This window comes from Aegilops tauschii, chromosome 3, assembly GCF_002575655.3.
Source record: "Aegilops tauschii subsp. strangulata cultivar AL8/78 chromosome 3, Aet v6.0, whole genome shotgun sequence".
Taxonomy (NCBI): domain Eukaryota; kingdom Viridiplantae; phylum Streptophyta; class Magnoliopsida; order Poales; family Poaceae; genus Aegilops; species Aegilops tauschii.
In genome coordinates, this window is record NC_053037.3 from 228267232 (window position 1) to 228283645 (window position 16414).

Genomic DNA, 16414 nt, shown 5'->3' on the forward strand with positions numbered 1-16414 from the left:
TCCTCCTCTCGAAAGCGTATTTCGTCCGAAACGTTTTTTTTTCTGTTTTATTTTAAAAACAGGATTTTGACTAAACTTTGACTGGCTATATCTTTTTAAATAAAACTCCAAATGAATTAATTCTTTTTCCTACCTCTCTCAAATTCCACCTAGATTATTTTAAGATTTATTTCAAAAATATCTAGGACAACTTTTTGCGTTGTTTTTAAAGTATGTATTAATTTGAATATTTTCAAAAATAGGATTTTTGAAGAAGGAAGCAACTTTCAAAAAGTGCACCCCCTTGCATACTCTTGAAGGCAAGCATTCTGAACCCTGGCATAATATTTTTGTGTGTTGTTTGATACGGTTACAACACCACCTTGACATGGAGCATTCGTTATTTTATGTGACGATACAATCATACGCATGAGTGCATAATGAAGATTTTTTGCTATTAGAAATGGATATGCTTGTGATAGTAATCATCTTCGTATGCCTTTCATGCCTACCGGAAGGGAGTCGGGAAGGTCTCTGTCTTGGGTAGACACGAGCTTGTCCCTAGTTCCTCGTCGAGACGAGTGTGTCCGGTATGGCATGATGAGGTATGATGAGTGGTGATTCTATCTGTTAATTGAAATATATTCGTTATGCTAATCATACAGGGAATACTTGGACCTCCTGAGTCGGCCGTAGATCGAGTCTTGTCCCAGTAACCCCCATACTTGTTTCGTACTACCACTTGTCCCTGGCGCAGGTAGGGTTCGGTTCAGTAAGTTGTCAACCCCTTCCTAGCACACACCATACAGAGAGGCCATGGTGGAAGATACCGGATGCATCCGGTAGGCATGCCACCTGGTCCGGGGGCATGGGTGTTTCCGGTTGGGACCGAGAGGGGGTCACCCCTTAGAGCGCGCGATATAAATTTGATCCCATGCTACGCGAGGTTGTAGCCTCCCCACTTAGAGTTTTGCTTAACAGGTGTCGTGGGTGATTCCAGACACCGGTAAGTTAGGCTGGTGTGTGCGGTTAGGTGTGTTTTCAATTAAAAGACCGTAGACAGAATTAGTCCCGATGGACTAAAGAAATCCGTTACCCGTGGGTAAAGAGTACACCCTCTGCAGAGGTTAAATCTATTCGAATAGCCGTGTCCATGGGTAAGGACTATAGTCTGAGATGGGTCAAGTATCGGTCTTAGTGTCGGTCTTCGGAGGAGAAACTACTAAACCGGAACATGGATCATGACTTGTAACTTATGATGATTGTGATTATTATTATATTGGACTAACCCTTTTTATTACTTGAATTATTGAGTATCCCTGGGACGGTTCTACCTCCTGGATATTCATTGTGATTATTTACTTTATAAGCCCTTTATGTGGTGTCGCTCAGACGCCCGACTGTGGCATGCCTGTTATTTGTTTACTTTATAAGCCCTTTATGTGGTGTCGCTCAGACGCCCGACTGTGGCATGCTTGTTATTTGTTTACTTTATAAGCCCTTTATGTGGTGTCGCTCAGACGCCCGACTATGGCATGCTTGTTATTTGTTTACTTTATAAGCCCTTTATGTGGTGTCGCTCAGACGCCTGACTGTGGCATGCCTATTATTTGTTTACTTTATAAGCCCTTTATGTGGTGTCGCTCAGACGCCCGACTGTGGCATGCTTGTTATTTGTTTACTTTATAAGCCCTTTATGTGGTGTCGCCCAGACGCCCGACTGAGGCACGCTTCTGTTGTCGTCCTTTCGAGGCGCCGCTTCAGACACCCGATCGGTGCATTTTCTTATTTCTATTCTTGGATTGCATATTCATGTTTTATACGAACAACCTGCATGCGTGCATCATGGATTTCGTTTATTTCGTGACTGACATTGCGATCATAGAATATTTCAGAGCGTGATTATCATTTGTTATATTATACCCGTGTTCATAATGTTTGCGAGTACATTCAAAAGTACTCACTGGCTTGTCCCTGGCTATTGTCTTGGCCAGATTACCTGCTTGGAGAGGAGCGTTGCAATGACAGCCCCGGAACCCACGCAATGGTGACAACAGCCTCGCGAAGATAGGAGTTAACCTGGTCAGCTGTTCCTGTGGGAAATGGAGTCCCATGGCCACTGATGAACCACAAACCGCTTCCGCCATCAACCACTAGAAACCAGTTGTTGTACTCATAGGCCACAATGGTCTTGTACTACATATTTTGTACTTTGCTTGGAATTTCTGTATCAAGTTGGTACCTCATCAGGTAACAGTAATCCTGGGGCTGGTGAGCACAAGGGCCATTTTCTGGGAAATTAATATCCCGAAAACTGGTCCTGACAAACTTGGTATCAGAGCCAGGCTGACCATTGGCTAATCCTATCTTAGCCAGGTCAAAAAACCTAGGTTAACCCACCCACCAGACCTTAACCTCACCACAACCAAGCTTATCCTACCCGATAGCCCCCACAGTGACCCCGACAGCTTTTGGCAGTCGGTGCCCAACCTATCAGACTAGCCCAGTAAGCTACATGCCCATGATCGACACCTGAGTTGCCCCATTCGCAAGCGTGCGAAGGAAGACTCCGTTTTCTTTATATAAAGGGAACGTTTGTCCCAACCGACAATTAATATTTCCCCCACAACACGATATGTCATCCAACCCAGATGCTATACATGAGGCCACTCCGTGATCTTACCAAACATCCATCACCTTGTGCACTGCCTTCACAGCCATTTGTTTTTCAGGTCGCGCCTCGGGATTCATATAAAGACCCCAGATGCCACCCCGGGGGAATTTTATCAAAATAATTTTGGGATTTTGATCACAGTACCATGGGTTTTCCCCAGCCATCCTGGTACAATCTGTTCAAATCGAGGGTCACTCTCACCCCCTCGAAATATTGTACAGCCAGGCAGACCCCGTAGGTAGACCCAAACCAAGATCCTACGGAAGTTCCCTTCATCGGGAAAATCCATACCCACTCCAACAATGGCAATTAAGATTGCTGCTTATGGAACAGTTACCCGTCTTCAATTCATGGTACCCTATGCCCGTGAATGTGGCTATTTTGTTTTCCGAATAGTGCAGCAGCCAGAGAAACCACATCCTTTCCCTACACCTGAGTAAAGAAAAGTCCGACGCTAATTGAGCTAGTGGACTATGTCATCGCTCGAGAGCACTTGACCCAACAAGTGATGGATTTTTCTCCAGACCTTGCTGTGTAAGACCCTAGTCGCCATTAGCAGACCCCTGAGGGCCAGACTAAGAGAGACGCCTTTTGTGAGTCCCCCATCCGCTCCGAGTAGACGAGAGATATATCCCATTGCAAGGAATATTTTTCCTCATAACATATAGCTTATTTCCTGAACCGTCAGCACCGCGGTTATATCCGTTTGTGTATCGTTTGACTGCTTGTTGTGATAACTGTGTTGTGCTTTAAAATTTTCTGTATTAGTATATTGCATTGGTTGAAGTTGTTTCTCGTGATAAAATGAAATCGATTGTTTTTAATTATAGCAAACTTCATAGTAAGGTTTTCTTAAAAGATCACTGCGATGAAAAATGTTTTTCTCAATAAAAATAATTAATTTGCATGCCCTCGCGTTATACGACTCGCGAGACACATACACTAAATACACGACCGCACGTTCTTCTATCACCAAATCGATTACCTTGCTAGTACACCACAACTGCACCTTAGTTAGCGATTCTACTGTGACCCCGTCCTATCACGTGTGTGGAGTAACCGCTTTCCATGTTACGATTATCGCATGGTACGAGCAATCTTTTTGCAAAATATGTCCTTAGCAAATCTCGAGGACGAGATTTTTAAGGGGGTAGTGTTGTAACACCCCAAAAATTTAACCATGTTTTGTTTATTAAAATTTTGCTAAGAAATTAAATTTTCTTTTTCTGGATTTATTTTTGATCTCAGAACCTCTCTTTTCTCCTAAGTTGTGGAGTTTTCACCCCAAGTGAAAACTTTCCAATTATTATTGGACTTGTTTACCCTCTCTAATAAAACAATTCTTTTATCAGTGGGATTATTTATAATTATTTTTCCCTGAGCTGTATTTCTCTAAAATGGGTTTTCATAAGTATTCGGGTCCCATTTGCACTGCAACCCTTTGATAAATTCATTTAAAAATCCCACCAAAATATGGGGATGACATGTGATGTTCCTAGATCACTTTTGTGCAAAAATACTCTTTAGTCATTTGGAGATTTTGAGCTTTTTCCCAAGTTTTCAAATCTGGTCCAGTTTGCACTTTTGCACAACAACCTATTTAAATATTTCTTTAAAACTTCCACCAAAATTAGGGGATGTTAGTAGGAGTATACTATTCAACTTTATGCAAAAACCCACTGGTGTTCTATGGAAATTTTGAACAAAATATCCTCTTTTGCTCTCTGGCCCAGTTTGGTATTTTCTACTGCAACCATATTTTAACTTGCCCTTTTACCCATGATTCTTTTTCCTGCTTATAGACCACTCTACCAAACCCTTAAGTCCAGGAGAATGGACCTATTGGAGTATTTTTGGTCCATGAAACTATGCCTTTTACTTTCTATCCAGAAATGGTTTTCCCAAAAACTTGCACTATCAAGTTTCTAGTCCTGACCAACTGACCTTGCCACCATCACCTAGACCTAAAGAGACACTGGCCTGGAGCTTTCGGCCACCCCAAGAGCTGCCTAGATGCACCTGGCATTCTGTCAAACACCTTGAGTGCATGCATAGATTTGGCATGATCTTTTGTTTGCATTGTAAACTTGATCTTCTGACCCAACAAGCTTGTCCACTAAGCTCGTAGCTAACCCTAACCCAGGCCTGCTAATCCCCAGCCTCACCCTAATCCTCTAGCACGCCCTGGCATTGCGTCGAGCACGTAGCGTGCGTGTGCTGGGCGTGCCCAGAGCACGCGTTTTGCACGTGCGTGCGCTCGAGTCGCCGCGTCCCACTGTCGCCCCTCCGCGCCCGTCCTGGCCCCTCCCCACTCACCGCCAGCATGCCCCGACCCCTCCCTTGCCGCAGGGCCGCTCCTGGCACCCTACAGCGCCGCCGTCAGGTCGGCCATGGCAGCCAGCGGCCGGCCACAGCAGCCCCTGCCATGGACGGCGCCGCCCGAGCCACACGCGTGCGGCAGCTGCCCTCTGGAGCAGTCCGAACTCCTCCACAAGCTCATCCACTAGCGCCCGTCGCCGCCACGTCGCCCTGCAGGCTACAGAACGGCGGTTCGCCGGCGTTCTTATCCTCGGCCGCGGAACCGACCTAGCTACACTATAAATGGAGCCCCCCCCCCCCCCCCGAGCTCGTCCGACCCTCAAGCAACCTCGTGCCATCCCCCTAGGGCCCCCACAGCCAGCAATCGACGGCGGGAGGCCATCTCCCCCATCTCCGGCCAGTACAGCCGCCGCCGCCATCCGGTCCAATCAGTCGCAACCAGAATCCCTCACGTCCATCCAGTGCTCCCATTCTCTTCCCCTCGGTCTCGCGGAGCCACCCAGCACCTCAAACTCGACGGGGAGCCACCGTAGCCCAAACCCCCAAATCCTCCCGAAGCCACCTCCGCCGCGGAGCTCGCCGCCGGCGACTCCCTTCGCCCCCGCCAGCCTGTCGACCACCGGGAGGACCGCCCTGGACTGGCAGATCCATCCCCGCCATCAGAACCCCGCGAGGAGCCTCCGTTCGCTGACAGCGATCGCCGGAGCTCTGCCTCCGTTCGGCCAGAAGAAAGGAAGGCGGGGACGACTGGTCAAACCTGACCAGTGGACCCAAGGGGCCCACTGTAAGTGACCCACGGGTCGGCACGCGCGGGTTAAGTGGAGGCGTAAAGCACAAAGTACGTGTCCTCCTCTCGAAAGCGTATTTCGTCCGAAACGTTTTCTTTTCTGTTTTATTTTAAAAACAGGATTTTGACTAAATTTTGACTGGCTATATCTTTTTAAATAAAACTTCAAATGAATTAATTCTTTTTCCTACCTCTCCCAAATTCCACCTAGATTATTTTAAGATTTATTTCAAAAATATCTAGGACAACTTTTTGCGCTGTTTTTAAAGTATGTGTTAATTTGAATATTTTCTAAAATAGGATTTTTTAAGAAGGAAGCAACTTTCAAAAAGTTCACCCCCTTGCATACTCTTGAAGGCAAGCATTCTGAACCCTGGCATAATATTTTTGTGTGTTGTTTGATACGGTTACAACACCACCTTGACATGGAGCATTCGTTATTTTATGTGACGATACAATCATACGCATGAGTGCATAATGAAGATTTTTTGCTATTAGAAATGGATATGCTTGTGATAGTAATCATCTTCGTATGCCTTTCATGCCTACCGGAAGGAAGCCGGGAAGGTCTCTGTCTTGGGTAGACATGAGCTTGTCCCTAGTTCCTCGCCGAGACGAGTGTGTCCGGTATGGCATGATGAGGTATGATGAGTGGTGATTCTATCTGTTAATTGAAATATATTTGTTATGCTATTCATACAGGGAATACTTGGACCTCCTGAGTCGGCCGTAGATCGAGTCTTGTCCCAGTAACCCCCATACTTGTTTTGTACTACCACTTGTCCCTGCCGCAGGTAGGGTACGGTTCAGTAAGTTGTCAACCCCTTCCTAGCACACACCGTACAGAGAGGCCATGGTGGAAGATACCGGATGCATCCGGTAGGCATGCCACCTGGTCCGGGGGCATGGGTGTTTCCGGTTGGGACCGAGAGGGGGGCACCCCTTAGAGCGCGTGATATAAATTTGATCCCATGCTACGCGAGGTTGTAGCCTCCCCACTTAGAGTTTTGCTTAACAGGTGTCGTGGGTGATTCCAGACACCGGTAAGTTAGGCTGGTGTGTGCGGTCAGGTGTGTTTTCAATTAAAAGACCGTAGACGGAATTAGTCCCGATGGACTAAAGAAATTCGTTACTCGTGGGTAAAGAGTACACCCTCTGTAGAGGTTAAATCTATTCGAATAGTTGTGTCCATGGGTAAGGACTACAGTCTGAGATGGGTCAAGTGTCGGTCTTAGTGTCGGTCTTCGGAGGAGAAACTACTAAACCGGAACATGGATCATGACTTGTAACTTATGATGATTGTGATTATTATTATATTGGACTAACCCTTTTTATTACTTGAATTATTGAGTATCCCTGGGACGGTTCTACCTCCTGGATATTCATTGTGATTATTTACTTTATAAGCCCTTTATGTGGTGTCGCTCAGACGCCCGATTGTGGCATGCCTGTTATTTGTTTACTTTATAAGCCCTTTATGTGGTGTCGCTCAGACGCCCGACTGTGGCATGCTTGTTATTTGTTTACTTTATAAGCCCTTTATGTGGTGTCGCTCAGACGCCCGACTGTGGCATGCTTGTTATTTGTTTACTTTATAAGCCCTTTATGTGGTGTCGCTCAGACGTCTGACTGTGGCATGCCTATTATTTGTTTACTTTATAAGCCCTTTATGTGGTGTCGCTCAGACGCCCGACTGTGGCATGCTTGTTATTTGTTTACTTTATAAGCCCTTTATGTGGTGTCGCTCAGACGCCCGACTGAGGCACGCTTTCTGTTGTCGTCCTTTCGAGGCGCCGCTTTAGACACCCGATCGGTGCATTTTCTTATTTCTATTCTCGGATTGCATATTCATGTTTTATACGAACAACCTGCATGCGTGCATCATGGATTTCGTTTATTTCGTGACTGACATTGCGATCATAGAATATTTCAGAGCGTGATTATCATTTGTTATATTATACCCGTGTTCATAATGTTTGCGAGTACATTCAACAGTACTCACTGGCTTGTCCCTGGCTATTGTCTTGGCCAGATTACCTGCTTGGAGAGGAGCGTTGCGATGACAGCCCCGGAACCCACGCAATGGTGACAACAGCCTCGCGAAGATAGGAGTTAACCTGGTCAGCTGTTCCTGTGGGAAATGGAGTCCCATGGCCACTGATGAACCACAAACCGCTTTCGCCATCAACCACTAGAAACCAGTTGTTGTACTCATAGGCCACAATGGTCTTGTACTACATATTTTGTACTTTGCTTGGAATTTCTGTATCAAGTTGGTGCCTCATCAGCTAACAGTAATCCTGGGGCTGGTGAGCACAAGGGCCATTTTCTGGGAAATTAATATCCCGAAAACCGGTCCTGACAAAAGACCTCGGTGAAGCTGCTTACATATTGAGCATCAAGATCTATAGAGATAGATCAAGACGCTTGATAAGTTTTTTCAATGAGTACATACCTTGACAAGATTTTGAAGTAGTTCAAAATAGAACAGTCAAACAAAGAGTTCTTGCCTGTGTTACAAGGTGTGAAATTGATAAAGACTCAAAGCCCGACCACGGCAGAAGATAGAAAGAGAATGAAAGTCATTCCCTATGCCTCAGCCATAGGTTCTATAAAGTATGCCATGCTGTGTACCAGATCTATTGTATACCCTACACTGATTTTAGCAAGGGAGAACAATAGTGATCAAGGAGTAGATCACTGAACAGCAGTCAAAATTATCCTTAGTGGAATAAGGATATGTTTCTCGATTATGGAGGTGACAAAAAGGTTCGTCGTAAAGGGTTACGTCGATACAAGTCTTGGCACTGACCCAGATGACTCTAAGTCTTAATCTGGATACATATTGAAAGTGGGAGCAATTAGCTAAAGTAGCTCCGTGCAGAGCATTGTAGACATACAAATTTGCAAAATACATACGGATCTAAATATGGCATACCCGTTGACTAAACTTCTCTCACAAGCAAAACATGATCACACCTTAGAACTCTTTGGGTGTTAATCACATAGCGATGTGAACTAGATTATTGACTCTAGTAAATCCTTTGGGTGTTGGTCACATGACGATGTGAACTATAGGTCTTAATCACATGGTGATGTGAACTATTGATGTTAAATCACATGGCGATGTGATCTAGATTATTGACTCTAGTGCAAGTGGGAGACTGAAGGAAATATGCCCTAGAGGCAATAATAAAGTTATTATTTATTTCCTTATTTCATGATAAATGTTTATTATTCATGCTAGAATTGTATTAACCGGAAACATAATACATGTGTGAGTACATAGACAAACAGAGTGTCACTAGTATGCCTCTACTTGACTAGCTCGTTGATCAAATATGGTTATGTTTCCTAGCCATAGACATGAGTTGTCATTTGATTAACAGGGTCACATCATTAGGAGAATGATGTGATTGACTTGACCCATTCCGTTAGCTTAGCACTTGATCGTTTAGTATGTTGCTATTGCTTTCTTCATAACTTATACATGTTCCTATGACTATGAGATTATGCCACTCCCGTTTACCGGAGGAACACTTTGTGTGCTACCAAATGTCGCAACGTAACTGGGTGATTAAAAAGGTGCTCTACAGGTGTCTCCGAAGGTACTTGTTGGGTTGGCGTATTTCGAGATTAGGATTTGTCACTCCGATTGTCGGAGAGGTATCTTTGGGCCCTCTCGGTAATGAACATCACTATAAGCCTTGCAAGCATTGTGACTAATGAGTTAGTTGCGAGATGATGTATTACGGAACGATTAAAGAGACTTGCCGGTAACGATATTGAACTAGGTATTGAGATACCGACGATCAAATCTCGGGCAAGTAACATACCGATGACAAAGGGAACAACGTATGTTGTTATGCGGTTTGACCGATAAAGATCTTCGTAGAATATGTAGGAGCCAATATGAGCATCCAGGTTCCGCTATTGGTTATTGACCGGACACGTGTCTCGGTCATGTCTACATAGTTTTCGAACCCGTAGGGTCCGCACGCTTAAAGTTCTGTGACGATTTGTATTATGAGTTTATGTGTTTTGATGTTCTTAAGGTAGTTCGGAGTCCCGGATGAGATCGGGGACATGACGAGGAGTCTTGAAATGGTCGAGACGTAAAGATCGATATATTGGACGACTATATTCGGACATCGGAAAGGTTCCGAGTGGTTCGGGTATTTTTCGGAGTACCGGGGGAGTTACGGGAATAAGGGGAAGAAGTATATGGGCCTTATTGGGCTTTAGGGGAGAGAGAGAGAGGCAGGTTGCGCCCCCCCCCCCAAGGCCTAGTCCGAATTGGACTAGGGGGAGGGGCTGCACCCCCTCCTTCCTTCTCTTATTTCTTTCCCTTCCTTGTCTCCTACTCCTACTACATGGAAGGGGGGGAATCCTACTCCCGGTGGGAGTAGGACTCCCCAGGGCGCGCCATAGAGAGGGCCGGCCCCTCCCCTCCTCCACTCCTTTATATACGTGGCCAGGGGGCACCTCATAGACACAAGTTGATCTGTTGATCTCTTCCAGCCGTGTGCGGTGCCCCCCTCCACCATATTCCACCTCGGTCATATCGTAGCGGTGCTTAGGCGAAGCCCTGCATCGGTAGCAACATCATCACCGTCATCACGCTGTCGTACTGACGGAACTCTCCCGTGAAGCTCTGCTGGATCGGAGTTCGCTGGACGTCATCGAGATGAGCGTGTGCTGAACTCGAAGGTGCCGTACATTCGGTACTTGGATCGGTCGGATCGTGAAGACGTACGACTACATCAACCGCGTTGTGCTAACGCTTCCGCTTTCGGTCTACAAGGGTACGTGGACAACACTCTCCCCTCTCGTTACTATGCATCACCATGATCTTGTGTGTGTATAGGAATTTTTTTGAAATTACTACGTTCCCCAACAAGCTACTTATGGATTGCCTACCGAAGATGGCAATACCTAGATCTATCCTTGCTTTTATGCCTAGCTAAGGGCGTTAAACGATAGCGCTTGTTGGGAGGCAACCCAATTTTATTTTAGTTTTTTTTTGCTTTTTGCTTCTGTTTAAAATAAATATTTGATCTAGCCTCTGGTTAGATTTTTTATGTTTTAATTAGTGTTTGTTCCAAGTGAAACATATAGGATCTTCTTGGATGATAGTTATTTGATCTTGCTGAAAATTCCAGAAACTTTCTGTTCATAAAAACAATTGTTAAAAATCACCATAACGTGATAAAATACTGATTTAAATTGCATTAGATCAATATACAAATTGTCTAGGTCGTCCTATTTTGGTAGATTTTTCTGAGTTCCAGAAGTTTGCGTTAGTTACAGATTACTACAGACTGTTCTGTTTTTGACAGATTCTGTTTTTCGTGTGTTGTTTGCTTATTTTGATGAATCTATGGCTAGTAAAATAGTTTATAAACCATAGAGAAGTTGGAATACAGTAGGTTTAACACCAATATAAATAAAGAATGAGTTAAATACAGTACCTTAAAGTGGTGTTTTGTTTTCTTTCGCTAACAGAGCTCATGAGATTTTCTGTTGAGTTTTGTGTTGTGAAGTTTTCAAGTTTTGGGTAAAGATTTGTGGATTATGGAACAAGGAGTGGAAAGAGCCTAATCTTGGGGATTCCCATGGCACCCCAAGTTAATCTAAGGACACCAAAAAGCCAAAGCTTGGGGATGCCCCGGAAGGCATCCCCTCTTTCGTCTTCGTCCATCGGTAACTTTACTTGGAGCTATATTTTTATTCACCACATGATATGTGTTTTGCTTGGAGCGTCTTGTATGATTTGAGTCTTTGATTTTTAGTTTACCACAATCATCCTTGCTGTACACACCTTTTGAGAGAGACACACATGATTCGGAATTTATTAGAATACTCTATGTGCTTCACTTATATCTTTTGAGCTATATAGTTTTTGCTCTAGTGCTTCACTTATATCTTTTAGAGCACGGTGGTGGATTTGTTTTATAGAAACTATTGTTCTCTCATGCTTCACTTATATTATTTTGAGAGTCCTACAAAACAGCATGGTAATTTGCTTCAGTCATAAAAATTGGTCCTAATATAATAGGCATCCAAGATTAGTAATTTTTTTCTTATGAGTGTATTGAATACTATGAGAAGTTTGATGCTTGATAATTGTTTTGAGATATGAAGATGGTGATATTAGAGTCATGCTAGTTGAGTGTTTATGAATTTGAGAAATACTTGTGTTAAATTTTGTGATTCTCGTAGCATGCACGTATGGTGAACCGTTATGTGATGAAGTCGGAGCATGATTTATTTATTGATTGTCTTCCATATGAGTGGCGGCCGAGGACGAGCGATGGTCTTTTCCTACCAATCTATCCCCCTAGGAGCATGCGTGTAATACTTTGCTTTGATAACTTGTAGATTTTTGCAACAAGTATATGAGTTCTTTATGACTAATGTTGAGTCCATGGATTATACGCACTTTCATCCTTCCACCATTTCTAGCCTCTCTAATACTGCGCACTTTTCGTCGGTATCATACACCCACCATATACCTTCCTCAAAACAGCCACCATACCTACCTATCATGGCATTTCCATAGCCATTCCGAGATATATTGCCATGCAACTTACCACCGTTTCATTTACTATGACACGCTTCATCATTGTCATATTGCTTTGCGTGATCATGTAGTTGACATCGTATTTGTGGCAAAGCCACCGTTCATTATTTTCGTACATGTCACTCTTGATTCATCGCATCCCGGTACATCGCCGGAGGCATTCACATAGAGTCATATTTTGTTCTAAGTATTGAGTTGTAATTCTTGAGTTGTAAGTAAATAAAAGTGTGATGATCAACATTATTAGAGCATTGTCCCGTGTGAGGAAAGGATGATGGAGACTATGATTCCCCCACAAGTCGGGATGTGACTCCAGAATAAAAAAAGAGGCCATAAAAAAGAGAAAAGGCCCAAAAAAGAGAAAAGAAAAAATGTGAGAGAAAAGAGAGAAGGGACAATGCTACTATCCTTTTACCACACTTGTGCTTCAAAGTAGCACCATGATCTTCATGATAGAGTGTCTCCTATGATATCACTTTCATATACTAGTGGGAATTTTTCATTATATAACCTGGCTTGTATATTCCAATGATGGGCTTCCTCAGATTTCCCTAGGTCTTCGTGAGCAAGCGAGTTGGATGCACACCCACTTAGTTTCTTTTGATGAGCTTTCATACGCTTATAGCTCTAGTGCATCCGTTGCATGGAAATCCCTACTCACTCGCATTGATATCTATTGATGGGCATCTCCAGAGCCCGTCTAGTTGATGTGAGACTATCTTCTCCTTTTTTGTCTTCTCCACAACCACCATTCTATTCCACATATAGTGCTATGTCCATGGCTCACGCTCATGTATTGCGTGAAGATTGAAAAGTTTGAGAACACCAAAAGTATGAAACAATTGCTTGGCTTGTCATCGGGGTTCTGCATGATTTAAATATTTTGTGTGGTGAAGATAGAGCATAGCCAGACTATATGATTTTGTAGGGATAACTTTCTTTGGCCATGTTAGTTTGAGAAGACATAATTGCTTAGTTAGTATGCTTGAAGTATTATTATTTTTATGTCAATATTAAACTTTTGTCTTGAATCTTTCGAATCTGAATATTCATACCAAAAATAAGAAAATTACATTGAAAATTATGCTAAGTAGCATTCCACATCAAAAATTCTGTTTTTATCATTTACCTACTCGAGGACGAGCAGGAATTAAGCTTGGGGATGCTTGATACGTCTCCAACGTATCTATAATTTTTTATTGTTCCATGCTATATTATATTCTGTTTTGGATGTTTAATGGGCTTTATTATACAATTTTATATTATTTTTGGGACTAACCTACTAACCCGAGGCCCAGCCCAAATTGCTGTTTTTTGCCTATTTGAGTGTTTCGAAGGAAAAAGATATCAAACGGAGTCCAAACGGAATGAAACCTTCGGGAACGTGATTTTCGGAACAAACGTGATCCAGAGGACTTGGAGTCTACGTAAAGCAATCAACAAGGAGAGCACGAGGCAGGGGGCGCACCCACCTCCCCCAGGCGCGCCCTCCACCCTCGTGGGGCCCACGTTGCTCCACCGACGTACTTCTTCCTCCTATATATACCCATATACCTTAGAAACATCAGATACGGAGCCAAAACCCTATTTCCACCTCCGCAACCTTCTGTACCCGTGAGATCCCATCTTGGGGCCTTTTCCGGCGCTCCGCCGGAGGTGGCATTGATCACGGAGGGCTTCTACATCAACACCATAGCCTCTCCGATGATGTGTGAGTAGTTTACCTCAAACCTTCGGGTCCATAGTTATAAGCTAGATGGCTTCTTCTCTCTCTTTGGATCTCAATACAAAGTTCTCCTCGATCTTCTTGGAGATCTATTCAATGTAATCTTCTTTTGCGGTGTGTTTGTCGAGATCCGATGAATTGTGGGTTTTATGATCAAGATTATCTATGAACAATATTTGAATCTCCTTTGAATTCTTTTATGTATGATTGGTTATCTTTGCAAGTCTCTTCGAATTATCAGTTTGGTTTGGCCTACTAGATTGATCTTTCTTGCAATGGGAGAAGTGCTTAGCTTTGGGTTCAATCTTGCGGTGTCCTTTCCCAGTGACAGCAGGGGCAGCAAGGCACGTATTGTATTGTTGCCATCGAGGATAAAAAGATGGGGTTTATATCATATTGCATGAGTTTATCCCTCTACATCATGTCATCTTACTTAAAGCATTACTCTGTTCTTATGAACTTAATACTCTAGATGCATGTTGGATAGCAGTCGATGTGTGGAGTAATAGTAGTAGATGCAGAATCGTTTCGGTCTACTTGTCACGGACGTGATGCCTATATACATGATCATACCTAGATATTCTCATAACTATGCTCAAATCTATCAATTGCTCGACAGTAATTCGTTTACCCACCGTAATACTTATGCTCTTGAGAGAAGCCACTAGTGAAACCTATGGCCCCCGGGTTATTTTCTATCATATTAATTTTCCAACACTTAGCTATTTCTATTGCCGTTTATTTTACTTTGCATCTTTATTTCTCTTTATCATAAAAATACCAAAAATATTATCTTATCATATCTATCAGATCTCACTCTCGTAAGTGACCGTGAAGGGATTGACAACCCCTTTATCGCGTTGGTTGCGAGGTTCTTATTTGTTTGTGTAGGTGCGTGGGACTCGATCGTGGTCTCCTACTAGATTGATACCTTGCTTCTCAAAAACTGAGGGAAATACTTACGCTACTTTACTGCATCACCCTTTCCTCTTCAAGGGAAAACCAACGCAGTGCTCAAGAGGTAGCAGTACACCAAGCAGAGTTCCTCCACGCACAACTGCAGGACTGCTGCCATATGGGGAGGTTCATCTTCGCTGGTGTACTCCAGATCAATTCCAATGAAGCTATGTACAAGCCGCCGCCCTTCATCCTGAGCCTGCTCATCACCTCGTCGGCCTTGTCTGGTTCGCTGGTGCAGACGATCTCCAACGTCTCCTTGCCGTGGAGCCCAACCCCTGTGAGGGTTTTGGTGTACGCGCACTTCTCGCTGGGGACGTGAACGTCGTCGAGGTTGCTGCTCTTGTTGGACGTCTCGCCATGATGACGCTTGGCGGACAGTTCCTCCGCCAGCGCCCTCCTCCGGCGATTGTGGGATTGGGAGAGAGAAGTTTCTGGTTTGTCTGCAGTGGAGATGGAAGCAGCAATGGTGGTTCTGGGAATGAGGCAGAGATGGAAGACAATGGGTTATTTCCAGCACGTGGACGGGGATGTGTGGGAGGCGGTTCATCGGGGACGTGGGTGTAGTGGTCGTGGGGTTGCCGTTTGCAGTCCATTGTGGCAACCGCCCAGTGGGTGGCGCGGGTGGTGGCCTCAAAGAACCAACCGCCCAAGCCAAGGGTTTTTACTGTCGCACTGAGTAGTCTTGTCAAGCTGTACTTATCAGCTGCTTATCCCACTTGCACGTCTCAGGGGTGGAGATGATGGCATTTTGCACTGTTTAAGTGACGTATGCTTTGTGATGTTTTTCCGTGTGGAGGTTAAGACTTGTTTTTTCCACTGAAGTTGTATACACTAGTTGATCTCAGAACATATTTCAGTGCCCTGGGAGTTGTTGCTCAAAACTGGGATTTATTTTATTTACATCTATCCCAACCTAAGTTAGGCCTTTATGGTTTTTGTATTCTCTTTTTAGTGCACTTATGGTGTAGTGCTGTGTGAACTGAACTGTAATTTCATACAGCGTACGGTTTTGAAATTTGGTGTCACAGTGGTGTGAGTGGCCTGACTGTTCCTGCTTTTTTAGTACTGATCTCATATGTAAGTTTGAACTGAGCTTTTTATTTACGACGAAATCGTTCGTTGAGGTGTGGACAGATTTTATATAAATAAGAAATTTAGCAGAATTGACAAACAAAATCTATTTGAACTTCTTGCATTTTAGTAGTTGAACTTGTCAGATTTTATATAAATAAGAAATTTAGCAGAATTGACAAACAAAATCTGTTTGAACTTCTTGCATTTTAGTAGTTGAACTTGAAAGTAATATTTAATTCGGTGTTTTAAATTATGTACATTTAACAGATAGGCTATTAAGTTCTGTGCTTTTTAGAGTTTCGTTGTTTTGTA